Source organism: Molossus molossus, unplaced genomic scaffold, assembly GCF_014108415.1.
Source record: "Molossus molossus isolate mMolMol1 unplaced genomic scaffold, mMolMol1.p scaffold_m16_p_14, whole genome shotgun sequence".
Taxonomy (NCBI): domain Eukaryota; kingdom Metazoa; phylum Chordata; class Mammalia; order Chiroptera; family Molossidae; genus Molossus; species Molossus molossus.
In genome coordinates, this window is record NW_023425349.1 from 71,214,363 (window position 1) to 71,231,373 (window position 17,011).

General features: G+C 35.4%; 1 protein-coding gene across 2 annotated transcripts in view; it reads right to left on the bottom strand.

The window, feature by feature from the left end:
* MLLT3 (MLLT3 super elongation complex subunit) overlaps nt 1-17,011 on the bottom strand; it is a 287,402-nt gene that overhangs the window by 26,627 nt on the left and 243,764 nt on the right. The gene's annotated exons all lie outside the window — the stretch shown is intronic.

Here is a 17,011-nt window from a genome sequence, read left to right on the forward strand (position 1 = left end):
CCTCTGAACTGGTCCTAATCCTCTTGACACCGGCACTGATCAAGAGGACTGACAGACCCAACGGGCAACACACTGCAATCATTTATTTTATTTGCCTTCAAAGGCCAGCTACTCTCTTTCCACAACTCCTCCATATAATTCCGATAACCTCCAGGAACAAATAATAGATCAATGCTTTCAATATCTGACAACAGCTCTTTCTTTGAAAACAAGTTGAAATGGGGAAAGGACACTGGAATAGGAAATTGCGACCTTTAGTGCTGGACAGTTACCTAACTGTGACCACAGGGAAGACACATCTCTCTTTGGCAAATCCTCTCTATTTGTACGATGACAATTTGGATGAACGTAATGTTAAATTAGAATTATATTTAGCCTCTTGAGCCCTTATATTATCAAAAGTTATTTTTATGCGTGTCATTTTCTGGTAACAGAGCAGAGAATTACCCTTCTCTACTGTTATCAAAACAGGAAAGGCCCTCCTTATTTGTTGTGTTTTCAATTTACAGACAAAATCATCCAGGATGCTGAGATAATTGGCTTTACATTGAGGCACCTCTGTTTTTACAAATTCATTTGCTTTCTTTGTTATTAGTGTCATCTTCACTATTATTAAATGTTGTCATCATTTGTACCCATCACTCCCTGTCTGAGAACATAAAATCCCATTAGGAAACGAAATGGCCTTGGGGAACAAGGGTCTATAAATCTTTCCATAAGACTTTTTTTCCACACTTAGGAATGGCTATAATTTTCTTTTAGTTTCCTCTCTTTTAACAGAAGAGCCTCAAGTCTTTTATCTCTCATCACTAGTTGTACTTTGAAGGCTGCTACTGACTACTGTGGCCAGAACAAGTAATCTTTCAAAATATCCAGTGTTGCAAGATGGTGTATGTGACAGATGTATTATAAAATCACTCCCTTGTTAAGAGCTTTAGGAATGAAAAATCACTTGGAAACAGACCATTTACAGTTGCACCACCTATAAGCATGTTACTATTCCTTAAGCAAAGACTGTGTGCATAAAAGTTGAGTTTCAGAATTGGCCATTATTATGTATTTCGAGGGTTGACAGTAGAGAAGGTAAAAAGTAACAAGTGAAAGGGTTTTGAGCTATAACATTACTATACAAAAGAGAAATAGAAAAAAGTTTCCTGATAGAATAGCCCCATAATTAACTGTTATTGGAACAGATCATTGAACACCAAAACACCATTGCTCATCAGTTAACAATAGGATCCTGAAAGTATCGTCAGAACAACTATTCAGTTACTCATGAAATAACCCACCTGTGCAGAGTACAAAAAGCTTGAAATAATAGAAAAGTATTATGTATTCTCTCTATTAGGGCAGTATTGAATTGAACAAAGTCTGAAAAAGTACAATATATGTGGTTATGCTCTCAGTTTTGGATTATAAAATTTTAAATATTAAAGTAAATTAAATATAATTAATTTAGGATATCATAAAGGTGGTAATTAATTGAAATGAACAAAAACATAGGTACACCTGAAAAGATCATCTTGAGAAGCTATTTAACTATATTTCCTTATTAACTTAAGGCCATTTTTTAAATTTTTTAAATTAATTAATTAATTTATTTTTGTTACAGATGTTTCTCCTTTTTCCACCACTGATTTCCCCTCGCCCCTCCCTGCCCTGTCCCCCCCTTCTTTTTTTAATTAATTAATTTTTGTTACAGATGTTTCTCCTTTTCCCCCCACTGATTCCCCTCTTCCCCTCCCTCTCTGCCCTGTCCCCTTTTTTTAAATTATTTTTAATTAATTAATTTTTTTTGTTATAGATGTTTCTTTTTCCCCCACTGATTCCCCCCTCCCCCCCTCCCCGCCCTGTCCCCAGCTTTGTTGTCCATGTCCATTGTTCATGCACACATGCATATAAGTTGTGTGGTTTATCTCTCCCCCACCACCCCCTCTTCTGGGGACTGTCAGTCTGTACCCCACTTCCACTCTCTGGGACTACCCCATTCCTCAGACTGTTATGTTCATTATATTCCACAAATAAGTGAGATCATATGATACTTGTCTTTCTCTGTTTGGCTTGTTTCTCTTAGGATAATACTTTCCAGGTCCCTCCATGTCGTCTCAAAGGATAAGAGATCTTTCTTTCTTCCAGCTACATAGTACTCCATTGTATATATGTACCACAGCTTTTTTATCCATTCGTCTACTGATGGACACTTGGGCTGTTTCCAGATCTTAGCTATTGTAAATAGTGCTGCTACAAACATGGGGGTACATATATTCTTTCTGATTGGTGTTTCAGGTTTCTTAGGGTATATTCCTAGAAGTGCACTGTCCCCTTTAAAAAAAAAAAAAAAAAAAAGGCTTACTTTAAAATGATGATAGACCATTTGATTGACACCAATGGAATCTTTGTAGACTTATACAAATGTCAAGAAGTTTTATTAATTTTAATCTTTTGACAATCTTAGAGAATTTTCCTCATTAAATGTGAAGCTTAGATTTACTGTCATAGCAGCAGCATCAAGAGTTCATTTTTTTTAAATTGCTAAAACCTATTTCCATGGTACTTTGGCTTCCAAAATGACCAAAATCCACTGGGAAAGAAGTGTTGATTTAAAACTGTCCAATCATCACCAGGTCAAAAATGCAACATTTCTCATTATCAGTCTATAAAATAAAGACTATCAATAGCTGCAAGGATTATTTCTTTATAAGCCTTCTATCTTACTAATTAGAATAACAGTACATTTTCCAGATAATATACTTGAACCCTTTCTTCTAGATCAGGCCACTCCAAAGTTCCTTGGGTATGGATATATACCAGCAATGTTCAACCTTTTTCATCTCATGGCACACATAAACTAATTACTACAAAAAAATGTATTTTTTGCCAATCTGACAAAATAAGTAGTCATAATTTTAATTCATTCACACTGGATGGCTATTGTTGGGTTGGCTGTGGTCATTTTTTATTTGACAATCTAAGGAAAAAGAGGTCAATGCCCCTGACTATATAGTCAGGTATTGCATGTTTTAAAAATTCTTGTGGAACAACAGTTGAAATTCACTAGTATACACATGATGTATGTAAGATAATCCATAGGAGTAAAATAAAATAATAGAACCTTTATTTATATTTATTTTGTCTTTTCCCTTTAAATTTTCAAATTTTTATATGTACTTTGTTGTTAATAATATGTTACTATGATTTTAAAACCATTTGGAAATATACATATATTGGGGGTACGTGTTTCCTAAGAGAGATGGGTTTTTATATCAACTCTATAGACAATGATCAGTTTTAGTTCTATAATTTACCTGCTCGAATCTTAATTCTATCACATAGATTTCAAATTCTGGAGTGACATGGGCTAAGTATGCAAGGCAGTAGTATTATAACTTACTCAGAGGCTATCTGATTTTTGTATTTCTATAATATTTTATGCTCAAAATTGATTAGAGGTTAAAATTTTAATTTTTAAGTTAAATAGAAATACTGTAATAGAGTTACTTATTAAGAGATAACTAAACTTATTTAAAAGATTTTATAGTGTGCATAAATGTTAAAACAAAAAACTCACACAAAATACTTTATATGACCTGCTCCCCCTCCACCCCCCGCAATTTGAAATTGTCTTTACTGTGGCTCTCTTTCAGACTCCAATTTTATAGTGTTTGCTGAAATTACCCAGTATTAAGTGAAACCGAAATTTTTATAAGCAGCTTAACATCTGTATATGCTATACTTACATTCACTTCTATTTAAAATGTCAAGTACTAACCAACAGTTTTACGTCCCTTTATTTTAATGAAAATCAACCGAAATAGCAAAAACACAGCACATTTAAGAGACTGTTCTCATGTGAAAATGTTAGGAGGCAGATTTTTTTTTGTTTTGTTCTCAATGTACCCCTTTTGAAAATGTGGTATTTAGAATCAACATACTCCCTATCAGTAATATTAGATTCTTGTCAAGAATAGGAGGAATACTACTGCTTATAGGGCTCTAAAGAAACCTACATTTCCATGCACACATCTTATATAAGCCTAACAGTTGCTTTTCTTCATAAATCAATCTATTGTTGTACTTTATAATGAGAAGGCAGATTTACTGCCTTTTACCGCCTTTTCTCACCATCAGAAAGATGCCTATTTGGGTAATAGAACGTTTCTCTTCTTCAAGGGTGTTTGGGATTAGGGAGGCAGGGGCAGGAACCTTTAACATCTGCTCCCTTCAAGTGAACGACACCTCCAGTTCTCACAGTCAGGGTGCTGAAAAGCAAATACTCATAAGTGGATAAAATTCTCTAACTTGAAGAAGCACAACACTTCAAATACACTGAAGACACATCTCTAAAACACACGTTTGGGATATGAAGGTTATACTACAGAACATACCATTTTGATTGCTAACACAGTAATTCAAATGCCACAAAATCGTCATCACAGAACAATAGAGTTTAGGAAAAAAACCTTCAATTCCATCATCTTGAATTTTCGCTAAGCCTGAAAACAAATTTCAAGTACTGGCTGGTAAGACTTCAGTCATTTGTTATATCAATATTGAGCAGTACTAACAAAATAGTTTATAATATAGACTTACATTCTGTTTTTATTTACTTAATTTATTTTTGCCTTAGGGAGAAATATTTAAGAATCGTGAACTCTAGACTTTAATTTAAAGAGAAAGGCACTTGTCACCATCTAATTCCTAACCATCTGCCTTTTAAAAATACACACACATACTCACCCACTCACTCTAGTTAGGCTAAACATTCCTAGCAAGTAAGTAGATTTTGATGGATTGAAACAGAAGTTTCAGTAATCACAGTTCTACTTTTGGAAACATAGCTAGCTATCTTTGAACATGCCTCATAATTCCTACTAGAAAATGCAATCAACCACAAATTAAACCAAACAGACACCATCCAAAACAAAACAAGTAAATAAAGTAGGGCAGGTACTGGATTTGAGAAGAACCTCTATTTTTGAAGAAAACTAAATTATGTCTTCTGTCCATGAATATGGAGTATTGCCTAGTGAGCGAACACTTTTTGTTACTTGGGGCTATCTTTTGTCACTTAAGCAATGCTTTCTGACAGTTTTACAGGCTGTTATCCCAAGGACTTCAGTATTTATGGCCTTTATTCACTTGGGCTTTCTGCTCTTATCCACTGGTTACTAATCACTAAATAGATTTTTTTTTTTTTTTTTTTTTTTATGGGACTGAAATTAGCTCAAAGAATGTCCTTCAATAATGGCAGCTTAGGGCAGCACCGGCTAAAGGTCTTCTCCTCGGCCTCTTCCTTGCTTTCCTCAGTTTTCTCTTCCTTACAGACAAGTTTATGAGGGTTCAGATGCACGCTGTTCAATTAGAGCAACAGCACAAATGATTTATAGCCTTCTTAGAGGATGGTTTGGAACTGTTTCTGAATTGATCCTCAGAAACTCGTTCAATTTCAATATTTCAAGAATTGATTTCAAGGCCTAAACTTGTTTTTAATCTTCATGGAACAAGAGCATTTTCTACTCATAAAATCATTATTCAGGAAAAGCTCAATTCCACAAATCTTGCTATACACATGAGTATAACTGTTTCAAATATATACATTATATTTAAAATTCTTGGAACATTTAGTTTATAATATGGCATTTGAATATCTTTCTACATAGCAAAGCTTACTTATTACATTTTTATTCACTACATTTAAAAGACTATGTGCTGAAAAGCAAGGAGAAAACACACAGATTCTTCTTTGCACTTAATTGCATTTGACTCAACCATCTCCTAAGAGATTGGTTTTTATCTCATGAACAATGTGAAATGTGTAATAGATCATGTCCTCTTTACCAGCCGGCTGTTAGAAACCTGAAAGTCAAATTAGTCTGGAAAGTGGTATTTTCTTATAAATAAAAAATCTCAAGGAAAACTAGAAACACTGAAATTATTATTCACATGGGTTTCCTGATTACCTGAGTAAATTGCACAATTCTCTGAGTGTGTGGCTGAGCAATGGGGCAGGGGAGAGAGAGAAGGGGGTAGAGAGAGAAGAGGGGAGACTAGTTTTGAAGGAGAACTAAGGCTCCACCTTATTGCTCTAGAATAGAATTTACTAAATATGACTCTTCCTGGGACAAATGGTCAATTTCTGTTTTCTCTGAAATTATTCTGGAAGGAAAACATTTTAAAAAGAAATGTTGTGCAAAAAAAAAAAGTTTCTTATGCCTTTGGATATTTCCATGTCTGGGTAAAAACAATACGTTTTGGTCCATGAGGAAAACAGTTTTATTGAGATTGGTATTTCCATGAAATTACTTTGTCCATTTACATATAACATTAACTACTTGGACATCAAGTGATTACATTTAATTTACAGATCTGTATGATAAATTTTCCTTGAATATAGTTCCAAGAAAACTTATTTCTCCCAGTGAATTTGCATGCTTTGCCATGATAAGACTATGCAACTCTCTCTTTCTCTAGGGAACAAAATGGTAGACCCGACTGCCCACGTGTAAAATCAGCCTCACTCTGTATGAGTGCTATGTTCTTTACACGTTGTCACATACTTGTCTCAGTTTATATTTGTCACGTGTATTCATCTATAAGCCAAATTTTATTAAAACAGGCACAGAGTATAAATATTAAGTATATTAAAAAGTAAATACATGTATGTGTGTATGAATTGACAGTGATAATTTTTAGAAAATAATATAGTCTCTCTATAGAATTATCAAAAATATTAAAGAAACAACATTTTAATGTGCAATTTAGCGGTAACTGATTTTTTTTTTTTCAAATACTCTAGTGGTTAGATGACAAAGGTGTTGTTATTTTTTTAGTAAGTTAAATTTTACATCAATAAGATGTAAACATCTAAAACTATGAGAATGGGGAAAGAAAAACACTTTGGATATATGGCTTTTCAAAATATAATCAGCTATATAATTATGACAAAATGAAACAGTGTTATTCTTTCCTGCATGAAAAGATTCATTTGAGATTAGTAAGATATTTAGAAGTCTAATCTTTAGTGTCTCTCAGAAAATAAAAGGTAGTGTATAATACAACAACCATAAATAGAAAAGACTTCCTTTTCTTTCATATGTATTTCAATAATTCCCAGGTAGATGAAATACGACGCAGTGCTTTGAAGTCAGAGAAAAGGGGTATCTTTTTTTCTGCTTTACAAGACTGAGGGGAAGAAAAACTCACTCGGGCTCCACTGAGGTATTATAAAGCCATATCTCCTCTTCTATAAACATTTCCTCTAATTTTTAAATGACAGTTTAAAACATGTTACATGTAAATCGTGATCTAAAATGGGTAAAGTTTTCCTGAGTTCTTCTGTGTCTTTTCCTGAAACTGTGTCTTTCACCACCCTCCACCTCTCATCATAGACGCTGTCCTTCCTATGACGTTACTGCTTACAGTAAATAAACTTTACATTCATCGGGCCCTCAAAAATCAGACATACAGCAAGCAAACAAGTCCTCCTCACCTTATTTAAAAGAAAACAGAGTAGCCCTCAGGAAAACAGAAGTGCCCCAAAGTTCATGTTTGTCGGTAGGGAGCTGAGAGCTGTTAAGAAGGATCCTCTTGAAAAGAAAGACGTCTCCTTAGGCACCCACATGTATATTTAGATTAGATTGACAGTTTAAATGACAGCAAACACATGGTCATGACTTCCCAATTGCTCATTCATCCACCACACACCCACAGGCTAATCAGAAGCAAACATCCACCCCGAACTGTTTCAGAAACAAGCTTCTTCCATCTGATATGCCCGTATGTGTGGTTAAGCATACATTCTGTTACAGAGATCAGATGTCAAACACTTAACTATCTCTCTAGGATTCCCAGATCTTGAATTACAATGCTTTAGTATTCCAGAACATTTCCCTAAAGTAAGTCTGACTTATCAACTTAAGTCAGCTGAGTAAACTCCCTGCTCTAGCCTACAGAGTTTCATGAAGCACACAGAAAATAAATAACCATGTAAAGGTTCCAGGATCAGATTATCTTATGAGCATTCTGACTGTAAGACCTGTCCATCCTATCAGCAATAGCATACCTATTCCATAAACAGGGTAAAGTCATTCGGGTCACGTTTTCTTATGCAAATAAAGAGTAGTCGAGTTAAAAGACGGAGATGCCAAACATGAACTTTAAGCTCCTCCTATTCATTACTGGGGCTCCAGTCACATTTTCAGTAAACATATATGTACATATTAATAAGATTCATATATATTAAGATGTGTTAGTGAGATGCCGAAAACCACATGTTCCACGATAGAGGGATAGGTTATTTTAAAAATGGCAAAACAAGGTTTAAAAATAATTATTTTTTACTTTTAACATGAACTTTGTACTCAAATCTAAATGTCAAATATTTTGAAAACTCAATTTAAGGGTAAAGGTGGAAATAATGGAATAATAAAATGAGTCCAGGTGCAGGTTTTAGAAACATCAGGTCTGATTTGAATCCCAATTCCACCACTTTCTGGCAGTGTGACCTTAGCCAAATAACATTATGTCTAATTTCTTCATGTCTTAAGTAGGAAAATGAAATTAATACCAGTAATAATTCATATAGTTTCTATGAGAATATAGATAATGCAAATAAGCATTTAGAACAGAGTATGGAGCAAATGATGACTAAATAGCTACTATTATCATCAGTAAGAATAACAGAAAGTATGATGTAAGAAAAGTCAGGTCTGAGTCCATTTGGCTTGTTTACCCTCCCCCTCTATGATACAGTCTTCCCTAAAATACATTTGACACTTCAAGAAATAGGGCAACCAATTTTAGACTGATTCAAAATTTATTTTTCCCCCTCAAACTAGTCTTAAAGGAGGGACCTGACAAAATGCCCTAATTAATGCCTGACGTGTAAGACGTTCTAGAAAGGACTTCTATACAAACAGAGAAGAGAATTAAAAAGTGATAATCTAAGTACAAAAATTACAAAATGCCTGGTTAAGTAACAATGAAGAATTCATAGAAAAATGAAAGTGAAACTTATGATGTAGGGCATCCAACACACTGAGACCCAGAAGTTTTTCCTCCTGCAAAAAAGTGTGTGCCCCAAGAGTCTGAAGAAAAAGACCCATTTAAAGAACACACTAATACCATTGTACTGTTCTTGATATTTCATTCTCAATTTTATAGACATATATACTTCTGTCATATGTTAACTTGTCTTAGTAGTGAAAAGACAAAAAACAGATGGATTCTGATGGCTTTATGGCAGAAATATTTGTCCTGTGGTTTCTGATACTTTACATAAGTACTACAAGGGAATTCAGAAGTGGGCTGAAACCTGAAACTTAATTGAAACTCCTTTATGTTGTCTGACAAATTAAGATTGGAAGTGGTCTTTATTATATAACATCTGCTCATGTAGTATCATCAATGTCAAGTTATTTCCTTTTTTTCTTTAAAAACCACAATTACTACATGCCGTTCCTGCACTCCTAGTAAGAGGTTTTGTTATACAATAAGTCCTCACTTACGTCGTCAATAGGTCCTGTGACTTTAAGCAAAATGATGTATAACAAAACCAATTTTACCATAGGCAAATTGTATAAACAAGAGTTAACGTTGTTACAGTATCTTATCAACATTATAACAAAACAATGTTGAAGGGAACAACATTATTGGAGGACCTGCTATGTATGATGAAGTAAGCAAATCTGATGTGCTTGAGAAATGAGATTATTCCCAATGTTAATGCTACCCCAAAACTTGTTTTAATGTTCATGTCTACCTATCATTATAGTTTGATATACTCTAACACAGTTATCATCAATCAGATGCAGGTGTTGGATGATTACAGTAGTGTCAACATGACAGGCAAATTAAGATTTCTTCCCATGTGACGGAGTTCTGATAAATATCAATTCCTTGGTTTACTGAATCCTGAAGATCAAAAGGCCCTGCATATGGCACTAATAAATCAAAGAGAGTCATCAAATCTCCAGTCTGTTTTCTTTGGCGAAACCTGCAAAGTTTTACTCACAGAGCCTTATTTACTCCTAAAAATTCTTTGCCAAACCAAATTTAGCTCACTAAGAGGACAGAAAATATAGCATTCTCCAGCTGCACCCTCCTGGGGCTTTTGAAGTTCAGGGATACTATTGTGTGGTGGTTAGAATATCTGGTCTTTTCTCTCCATTGTTTTTTTAGATCTTATTATCAACTAAAAATTCATCCCGAAAGTAAAAATTAAACTCTAGATTCAGACTGGAAAGTTACAAAATAATTTATTAGTGAAACCTACCATGATTATAAGTACTAAATAAAAATCTCTAAGTTATTCATACATACCCACCAAAAATAAATTCTAAAAAAGAATCTCATGAAAATTTTCTTCACACTACTCAAATTTCAATAAGAATTCCTGATGGTGGGAATTCTACTAAGATGTATATAGTCTAAATAATCATTTTATGATAAAATGACCTAAACTTTGTGTGATGGTAGTATTATTTGAAAGATAAGGGCCTTGGAAAAGATAATATAAGCAGGATGAAAGCCCAGGAAAAATTCCACTGTCTCTCAGTTGGTTTCTCTAAAGAGGATATTCCGATGGATTAACCTTTCTGTTCCCTGGCATTTCCAATCTGGAAAGAAATGTACAAGTGAGTGCTGGGATTATGTGTTTTACTTTTTTCTTTATAAAACCATTCTTACTTTTCAAAAATTCGTACATAATTATGTGGAAAAAATATATAAACAAAAACAACAGAATATATTTTCTTGGCTCAACTGATACCATCCTAAAGCAGTAAGAAATACTCCCTTTTCATTTCCAAAAGGAATTCAGGAAGGTTTAATACTTTGCCCCAGTAAGCTGAAAGCTCAGCTAGGAATTTTTGTTCAGTATTCGATTTCTCAACCTTGGCACTACTTACTATTTTGGACTGGAAAATTATTTCTTGTGAGGGCTGTCCTGTGCATTGTAGGATGTGGAGCAGCATTTCTGGCTTCTACCCACTACATGCTGGTGACCCCCCCCACACACACACACAGACACACGCAAACATGCCCAGGTCACAATAATTCTAAATGTCTCCAGACACTGCCAAATATTCCAGGGGCAAAGAGGGGTTGGAGAGAGGACAAAATCATCGCAGGTTAAAAACCACTACTCGAGGCTAATATTTTCTTTAAAAGTCATCTATAGGACTTTCATACAATCATGTGCCACTAATTGGCACAGCATTCCGTTTCAACAGAGTTCTATTTCTGAGACCATCATGAAATGACACTTTTGTCTGACAAGATACATTTTAATGTTCTCTCTCTGGTATTGATGAAAAGATGCATTTTAGAGGAAACTTGAATCTCTTCCTTCTGGTATATTTGCATCCAATCTCTCTCTTTCGTGCTCTGGCCTGTCACTACTATAGCTCCGGTAGGTTACCACTGCTGTCCCTTAGGTTGAAACCAACTTCCCATTTCCACTTGGTACTGCCATTTCTGTATTCCATATACATACGGAACAAGTACAGATACATGCCATTTGGTGAACAGGGTCCAAAAAGCACCACATGAAGACACATAATTTACGTGATATTATCTAAAACAAGAAGGTTTGCAGTTAGAATAAGAGCGGGGAGAAGGATCATTCAACTACCTCTCTGGTCAGTAGTCCCAAGCCTGCTCTCTCAGGAGCCAGTAAATCTCACAAATTAGCCTCTGTAATCTGTGTGGGTTTCTTTTTCTTAGTTGTAACTAAGTTGCTAAAGAAAGAGTTGGTCTGGTTCCTGTCATCAAGATTTGTTTAGAGGTCCAATCACTGGAGTAATGAACCTTGCAAGAGTGGACAAAGCCTATTAATAGAAGCTTTCAGCTGCCACAGACGTCAGGGACCCCATTCCATGGATGTCCCAAGCTCTATTCTAAAGCTGCGCTTGAATGAGACAGCCAAAGAAATATATGACCACTTAGAATATTCCAGATCTCAGAGAATTCCCAGTAAGAAATGCCAACTGCTTTTTATGGCTATTATTATTGGCCACTCTGCTCCTATGATAACAGCCACAATATTTCCTGGATATATGTAAAATCCCAAACTATTCTGAACTGAACCTAGATAATGAATTTTAGGCCAACTAGAGTTGTTTTATCCTGACAGCCATTACTCTCCAACATACAAATTCTGCTTCCAATGGTCATAATATATTAAGATGCCATTTACGTGCTTTTTATCACTGATAATTCTACTACTCTATTTTGTCACTTTGGGTATAAGTTATCTGAATACAACCTGTATTAGCCACTTTCCCCCACAATCCCACTAGATGAAGATGAGGATGAGGACAGAAAGTACGATTACTTTCCAGTGGTTCTCAACCTTCCTAATGCGATCCTTTAATACAGTTCCTCATGTTCTGGTGACCCCCAATCATAAAATTATTTTCATTGCTACTTCATAACTGTAAATTTGCTACTGTTATATCTTAGGCGACCACTGTGAAAGGGTCATTCGACCCCCAAAGGGGTCGCGACCCACAGGTTGAGAACCGCTGCTTTAGACCCTCTATAGCAGGAGTTGGCAACCTTTTACTGTAAAGGGTCCAATAATAAGTTTTAGACTTCACAGGCTATGCAGTCTCTGTTCGGGCTACTCAATTTTGATCTTTAGTGTGAAAGCAGCCACAGACAATATGTAAAATGGGCATGGCTGTGTTTCAATAAAACTTTATACACAGAAACCAGCAGAACACCAGATTTGGTCCAAGGGCTATAGTTTGCTGATCCCTACCTTATTGATACTCAGTACAACTTTATGCTTATAATGGGTTAAGTCAAATTTCTGTCATTTAATTTACCATATTATTTCCTCTCATTTATTTCTGTTTATACACATAACATACTTTAATTTTTTGTATAAAAAGCTTAATGACCTTATTCACTAGCTATGTAGTTTTCAGTTTCTTTAAGACATTCTGTCCTATGACAACTACATAGTTTTATCCCATGAAAGAGCAATGTTCTTCTGACCTTCTTGTCCAAGTTTCCCAGAGTTACTGCAGAAGACATAACTGTGATATGTTATCCTGAAGACTGAGTTTTCATGCCAATTATATTTGTAAACGTGCACAAATAAAGTCTCATCAATAAAATAAATTACTCTTTACCAGATAAACAGCTAGTTCCTCTAACATAGCAACATCTTGGAAAAGGCAGTTGGAAAAGTTACAAACTTAGAATTCCAAAGCCACTGTAAACTCCTACAGAAAGGCTATCCAAAGTTCACTCATTTAGGAAAAGCAATTTATTAATTGTTTCAAAAAGGTAAGTATTTAAAATGGGTAAGTTTTACATATATGTATAAATATACAATAATATTACATTTTTAGAAACAAAAACACAGGACCCTGTATACTTAATGCATATAAACATGACCAAATGAACACAAATAGTAACAAAATAGAAAACCCAATGGTAAATTAGGCAAAAGACTTGGACAGACAAAATAACCTACATGAAACCCATAAACAGAATGTAAGAAGCCATATACAAAGAGCCATATTGTATATTATTTCATTTGCATAAAATTTAAATATAGGGAAAACCAATGCATATTCAGGGTACCAGCAGTTACCTTTGGGACTAAAGAGCAATGACTAGAAGAAAGTGATAAGTGGTTCTGTACCTTTTTATCCTTTTTGGGCTTTATTGAGGTATAACTGACAAACAAAATTGCAAGATATTCAAAGGGCGAATTGTGATGACCCAATACACATACATGTTTGTACATATATGTATAATGAAAATACTCCCATATAATTTCTTATTTTTAATCTTATCTATCATTTTAACAGCTATATAACTTATATAACTATTGTGTTTTACTCCACAATTATGTATTAGATAAAGGCCTTCTACATGTCAGATATTGTGCTAGATTCTGGGAATAAATGTTGAGTAGGATGGATTGTTTTTTAAAAAATAAAGAAAAGAAATAGGCAGAGAATCTAAGTAGATACCTCACCCAAAATGATACACAGATAGCAAATAAGCATATGACAAGATGAACATCATTTTACATCAGGCAATTTCAAGTTAAATTAACGTATTAAAATAACAATAGATACCATTGCACACCTATTAGAATGACTAAAATTTTTTAAACTGAAAATACTGATGAGGACATGGAGCAATAGAAACTTTTGTTCATTAATGGGGGGAGTTGCAAAATGGTATAGCCACTTTAAAAGACAGTTTGGTAGTTTGTATCAAAGCTAAATATAGTCTCACCAAATTATGCAACCATCATACTCCTAGGTATTTACCCAGTTGATTTGTAAATGTATGTCCACACAAAAACGGCACATGAATGTTTATAGAGGCTTTATTCATTAACAACAAAAACTAGAAGCTATCAAAATGTCCTTCAGTAGATAATGGATAAGCTATGATATATCTATATGATAGAATATTTATCAGCAATAAAAGGAAATCAGTAATCAACCACAAAAGCATATGAAGGATCCTTAATGCATATTGCTAAGTGAAGGAACCCAGTCTAAAAAGAGTATACATTATATGGTTCCCATTACATTACATTCCAGTAAAGTCAAACAAAATAGGTAAGTTTTAGATATCTGGAATTTCAAGTTCTGTAAACCAATATAGGACTGGCTCATACTGACTGAGAGGGTTGTAATGTTACAATTGACCAAATTAATATCTAACCAAATAAAATAACATGTGCTTTAAGTTGAAATTGATATTTGTTAAGATCCATGTTTTATTTCTCATCTAAAAGACATTTCCCACACTAGAATTTTTATTTGAATGGATTCTTGTGTAAATCGCAGAACAAAAAGGTAGAACAAGTATAAGTAAGTTAGAAAATCTGTATCTGACTGCTTCTTTTGAATACTTATTCTAATAAACAATGAAACTGAATGGTTGGCTAAAATGTAAAATCAAACATTGATAAAGATCGTAGAATTTGTCTTTTTTTAAAGAAAAATGTACCCCCCAAGGAAGCTCCTATTAAAGAGCAATAATAATAAATTGTCAGAAACAAACTTCGACTTCTAAAAATCTCCGTATTTTTCTAAGCAGTTGTATAACTATACGAAAGTTATCCCCATCATCAATAAAGATATGGGTGGTGGCATATAGTTTACCTTTTTTTTGTATTGAGGATACCTAAATGATTTACCCAACCAGAGAAAAATAGCCTATCCCCTAAAAGGTCTATTAAAATTCTCTAAACTTTCTCAAGATGTTCAGAGTTAAGGAGAAATAGAAAAATTAGACAGCAAGAATATCAGGACTGAATGCAAAGATCAGAAGGCACTATTTGTATCAATAACACATTATGTAAAACTAACACTATTCACAATAGCCAAAAGTAAAAGCAATCCAAATCTCTATCAACTGATAAAGAGATCAGCAACATGTGTTATATCTGCACAATGAAATGTTATTCAGCCATAAAAAGAAATGAAGTTCTTCAAGTTCCCGGACTTCCGGTCAAGATGGCGGCGTAGTAAACACGGTATCGTGTCCTCCCACAACCACATCAAAGTTACAACTAAACTACAGAACAACCATCATTCAAAACCACCTGAAATCAAGCTGAATGGAAGTCCTACAACTACGGAATTAAAGAAGAAGCTGAATAGAGACTGGCAGGAGGGGCAGAGGCACAATGGGCTGGTGCCACACCCACGTGTGGCGGATAAAAATCAGGAGGACACCTCAGCTGCTAAGGTCCTCCCTGAGGACTGAGGGGTCCCCGTCCCACACCAGGTGCCCCGCTCAGGGTTCCAGTGCCAAGAAGAGAAGTTCCCATAACTTCTGGCTGGAAAAAACAGCGGGAACTGAGGCTAAGGCAGCTGGGGCCCCAGGCAGCTCCTCTTAAAGGGCCCGCGCACAGACTTACTCCCTCTAAGCTCAGAGGGAAAGCAGCTTGAGGGGCGCCAGAGACATACAGAGAAGAACTGAGCTGTTTGGCATTGGAGCGAGGGCTGGAGAGGGGGCTTTCTCCTGGACAGATTTGCTGTCAGAGGCCTTTGTTCCTTTGGTGAGCCCTTCCCTGGAGCAGCAGACAGCCGCATATCTGGGTCTCCAGCAACCTGGCTCACACTGGTAGCCCCGCCCTGGTGATTCCCTGAGACGCCGCCCCACCCAACTTTCAGGCCCACCCTAGCTGTTGTAGGTTGCTTTAGCATAGGATTGGCCTGTCTTCAGGATCCTGCTTCAGGTTTTCCTAAATTCTTTCAAACAAGCAGCATCTGGTCTCAGCTGGCCCCATACCTCTCATTAAGTAATACATAGAAACAAACACAGGGAGGCAGCCAAAATGAGGAGACAAAGAAACAGGTCCCAAATGAAAGAACAGAATAAAACTTTAAAAAAAGAACTAAGCGAAAAGGAGATAAGCAACCTAACAGATGCTGAGTTCAAAGCACTGCTTATAAAGATGCTCAATGAACTTAGTGACAACCTCAGCGAACTTAGTGAGGGCCTCAAGAGCATAAAAAAGGAGCAGTCAGAAATGAAGGATGCACAGTCAGAAATGAAGGAGGCATTAACTGAAATAAAGAATAATTTACACAGATTCAATACTACAATAGGTAAATCCAAGAAGCAAACCATTGATTTGGAATATAAAAAAGCAAAAAAAAAAATCAGAACAGCAAAAAAAAAAAAAGAATCCAAAAATGACAATAGTGAAGCATGCCAACATTCACATCTTTGGGATGCCAGAAGGAGGAGAGAGAGAGCAAGAAATCAAAAATGTATTTGAAACAATAATGGCAGAAAACTTCCCTAACTTGGTGAAGGAAACAGACATACAAGTCCAGGAAGCACAGAGAGTCCCAAACAAGATGAACCCCAAGAGGCCCACACCAAGACACATCATCATCAAAATGCAAAAGGTTCAAGACAAAGAGAGAATCTTAAAAGCAGCAAGAGAAAGGCAGCTAGTTACCTACAAGTCCCCATTAGGCTGTCAGCTGATTTCTCAAGAGAAACTTTGCAGGCC